The following is a 5000-nucleotide window of genomic DNA, read 5'->3' as shown; positions in this document are numbered from 1 at the left end:
ATTAAGAAAACTACATTATGAGAGAGAGAGAGAGAGAGAGAGAGAGAGAGAGAGAGAGAGAGAGAGAGAGAGCAAATCTATAATACTCACTCAATATATTTTCTCAAGACACAAACGATAAAATTCGCTTATAAACAGCATTAATTATATTCTAAATTATTATATTATTTCCTTTATTGATAAATTATACATCAGTTAAACTTTACAACAAGTTCAAAACATATACATTATCATAAAGTTTATTGTTTAAAAGTTCATAACTTATTAAACCAAAAGTTACAAATACAGTTACATACAAAAGATGCTCTCGGACACACAAACACACGTACGCACAAACCTCGTAAGGGAGGGAGGGCAAAGAGTTGACACACAGAAGCGAGTGTATGGACCCGTAGTAAATGTTCCTCCCCGCCCCCCCTTTACACGCCCTCGCGAGTGACAATGAACGATGAATAATGATGGATTACAACTCATGAATAATGGGCTCGTGGTACCAGCTTGCATATTTAGCAGGAGAGAGAGAGAGAGAGAGAGAGAGAGAGAGAGAGAGAGAGAGTTCTTTTTGTAGATTAAAAATTAACTTCTGATCTTTAGACCGATGCTGCTAATTGATTAGCTACTTAGCTAGTAAACTAATCATATAATTCTATAGATAAGGAAGATATTATAATTTATTAGAGGAGAGAGAGAGAGAGAGAGAGAGAGAGAGAGAGGGAGTTCTTTTCGAAAATTGAAAACTGGTTCCTGATTTTTAGACCGATGCTGCTAATTGATTAGCTACTTAGCTAGTAACTAATTATATAATTCTATAGATTAGGAAGATACTATAAATTATTAGTAAGAGAGAGAGAGAGAGAGAAATTCTTTTCGTAGATTAAAAATTAACTTCTGATCTTTAGACCGATGCTGCTAATTGATTAGCTACTTAGCTAGTTAATTAATTATATAATTATATAGATAAAGAAGATACTTTATATTATTAGAGAGAGAGAGAGAGAGAGAGAGAGAGAGAGAGAGAGAGAGAGAATCCTTTTCGTAGATTAATAACTGGCTTCTGATATTTAAACCGATGCTACTAAGTGATTAGCTACTTAGCTAGTTAACTAATTATATAATTCTATAAATTAGGAAGATACTATAAATTATTAGTAAGAGAGAGAGAGAGAGAGAGAGAGAGAGAGAGAGAGAGAGAATTCTTTTCGTAGATTAAAAATTGGCTTCTGATATTTAGACCAATGCTATCAAGTGATTAGCTACTTAGCTAGTTAATTAATTATATAATTATATAGATAAAGAAGATATTAAAAATTATGAGAGAGAGAGAGAGAGAGAGAGAGAGAGAGAGAGAGCGAGAGAGAGAGAATTCTTTTCGTAGATTAATAACTGGCTTCTGATTTTTAAACCGATGCTACTAAGTGATTAGCTACTTAGCTAGTAAACTAATTATATAATTCCATAGACAAAGAAGATATTAAAAATTATGAGAGAGAGAGAGAGAGAGAGAGAGAGAGAGAGAGAGAGAGAGTATTCTTTTCATGAATTAAAAACTGGCTTTTGATCTTTAGACCGATGCTACTAAGTCATTAGCTACTTAGCTAGTTAACTAATTATATAATTCTATGGATTAGGAAGATTCTATAAATTGTTGAGAGAGAGAGAGAGAGAGAGAGAGAGAGAGAGAGAGAGAGAATTTGTTTTCGTAGATTAAAAATTAGCTTCTAATCTTTAGACCGATGCTGCTAATTGATTAGCTACTTAACTAGTAAATTAATTATATAATTCTATAGACAAGGAAGATGCTATAAATTATTAGAGAGAGAGAGAGAGAGAGAGAGAGAGAGAGAGAGAGAGAGAGCCACTACTGACGGCCTTAAGAACGTTTTCGTCTAATACTTATACAATATACTTGAATATTAAACATATTTCACACATGCAGCTACTACAAGAAGCATTTATTAAAAAAATTTTGGTTAACTCTCTCTCTCTCTCTATCTCTCTCTCTCCCTCTCTGTATCTGCGCACGCACAACAGCAACAAATGTGCATATACATTTACGTACACACACACAAACACACACACACACATATATATATATATATATACACAATATATATATATATATATATATATGACTTATCCTTAACAGTGTGTGGTTCTTGAAAAGCAAACAACAATGTCAATGCAAAATTCATGCGACTCTTGTACTTCAAAACTTCCAAATTACTTTTTATATCAAACATATACAAAAAAAAAAAAACCATCAGTAGCTCGTTGAACCCTCTTACACAACACCATTTGATTACAATACTCTTTCCCTTCTCTATTCAACAAGTGTGTTATTATTATTATTATTACTAGCCAGCTACAACCCTAGTTGGAAAAGCAAGATGCTATAAGCCCAAGGGCTCCAATAGGGAAAAATAGCCCAGTGAGGAAAGGAAATAAGGAAATAAATAAATGATGAGATCAAGTTAACAATAAATCATTCTAAAACAGTAACAACGTCAAAGCAGATATGTCCTATATAAACTATTAACAACGTCAAAAACAGATATGTCATATATTAACTATAAAAAGACTCATGTCAGAGCTATAGAGTTATTGGGCACTTTGACTGGCCAGGCAATGCTATATTGAAACCCTCTCTCTGGTTACAACTCATTTTCCTTTGCCTACACATACACCGAATAGTCTGGCCTATTCTTTCCACATTTTCCTCTGTCCTCATACACCTGACAACACTGAAATTACCAAACAATTCTTTGCTCAAGGGGTTAACTACTGCAATGTATTTATTCAGTGGCTACTTTCCTCTTGGTAAGGGTAGAAAAGACTCTTTAGCTATGGTAAGCAGCTCTTCTAGAAGAAAGACACTCCAAAATCAAACCATTGTTCTCTAGTCTTGGGTAGTGCCATAGCCTCTGCACCATGGTCTTCCACTGTCTTGAATTAGAGTTCTTTTGCTTGAGGGTACACTTGGGCACACTGTTCTATCTTATTTCTCTTCCTCTTATTTTGTTAAAGTTTATATAGATTATAATGGAGATATTTATTTTAATGTTGTTACTCTTCTTAATAATCTAATATTTCTTTGTTTCCTTTCCTCACTGGACTATTTTCCCTGTTGGAGCCCGTGGGCTTAAAGCATTGTGCTTTTCCAACTAGGGTTGTAGATTAGCAATTAATAATAATAATAATACTAGCCAAGCTACAACCCTAATTAGAAAAGCAAGATGCTATAAGCCCAAGGGCTCCAACAGGGAAAAATAGTCCAGCGAGGAAAGGAAATAAGGAAATAAATAAATTCTATGAGAGATAATGAACAATTAAAATTAACTATTTTAAAAATACCAACAACATTAAAACAGAAATGTCATATATAAACTATAAAAAGACTTATGTCAGCCTGTTCAGCATAAAAACATTAGCTGTAAGTTTGAACTTTTGAAGTTTTACTGATTCAACTACCCGATTAGGGTTTATATAAAATATTTTATAAGAAAATTGAATTAAACAATATCAGAATAAAACTCACATTAGGGAAAGAAACAACTTTTGCTTTGTGAAGTTGAAGATCCTGTAAGTAAAGAAAACAATGAAATATTATAATACAATTTTGTCAAGGGAACAAATAGTGATAAGGCAAAATATAAAATATTTAGATAAAAAACTATTCCATATTTTGTAAACTCAAAATTAGAGACGGAAAAGCAGAATATTTATTTTGTAAAAATGAAACGATGAAGTTTTATAACTTAGATATGTATTATTCACTATATAATAATACTATTTATTTCATAATCAAAGATAAAGATAGTAAAAGGAGACCTATAGGCCTACTGTCAACATTTCCTACCAAATTTGCTTTAAATAGAGGGTATTAGAGGTCATTCTAAAATGTAAAACAACCAATTAAATGGCATTTTAGAAGCAAGGGACAAGGGACAAGGGGCAGGGACAACCAATATATAGAGCAGGTGTGACATGGAATTACATCAGATTATATTCACTCTGGCACCTCACGCGCGTTCGACCCTACGTCCATTCAGAGTAAACAAAAGAGGAATTATCGTACGTTTGTGGTGAGTGGAAATCTTGTTGTGGAATTCGATTATCGTACGACTCAAGGCGTAAACTCAAGGCGTAAGTTGTCTTACTTCATGGTATAGAAAACGGGAAGTTATTCAGAGAATGTTAGACGAGTTTTAAATATCTACTCTTTATATACAGTTAACGAATATGATCTATTATATTATCAATCTCTCTCTCTCTCTCTCTCTCTCTCTCTCTCTCTCTCTCAATAGCCACAGAATGGTAATAGGCTTATCTACTTAGCGTCCACAACCAATGACGGGGTTACGGGGGGACTGAGGGGGTACTCAGGTAAACCGAAATAGGCAATTACCCGTGATAATCCGAACAACCTAATGCAATCAATTGCCAGTGGTATAGGGACATATACACAATCGTTGATATATATATATATATATATATAGAGAGAGAGAGAGAGAGAGAGAGAGAGAGAGATACCAAATGTAATAAATATAATATACAGTATACTGTGTATATATATATATATATATATGTGTGTGTGTGTGTATGTATGAATATATGTACAAACACACACATACACGCACACACACACACACACACACACATATATATATATATATATATATATGTCTTTATATATATATATGTATATATATATATATATATATATATATGTGTGTGTGTGTGTCTATATAAACACATACATACAGTACAAATAAAATAAAGGAACATAAGGAATTAAGAAAGATATAAATAGGAAAAAGAAAGAAATACAGAATCATAACTCGACTGAAAATCTACAATTAAAGACAGCAAGATATTACGATTGCTGCAAAACTGCATTCAATCAATATTCACGATTTTCAGGTACATTGATCCAGTTAAATGTTACAGATCTTCCTATGACTCACAGCATGTATACATACATGCACATACAATAAATTGCT

Source organism: Palaemon carinicauda, chromosome 3 (assembly GCF_036898095.1).
Source record: "Palaemon carinicauda isolate YSFRI2023 chromosome 3, ASM3689809v2, whole genome shotgun sequence".
Classification (NCBI taxonomy): Eukaryota; Metazoa; Arthropoda; class Malacostraca; order Decapoda; family Palaemonidae; genus Palaemon; species Palaemon carinicauda.
Note: the sequence above shows the minus strand (reverse complement) of the source record.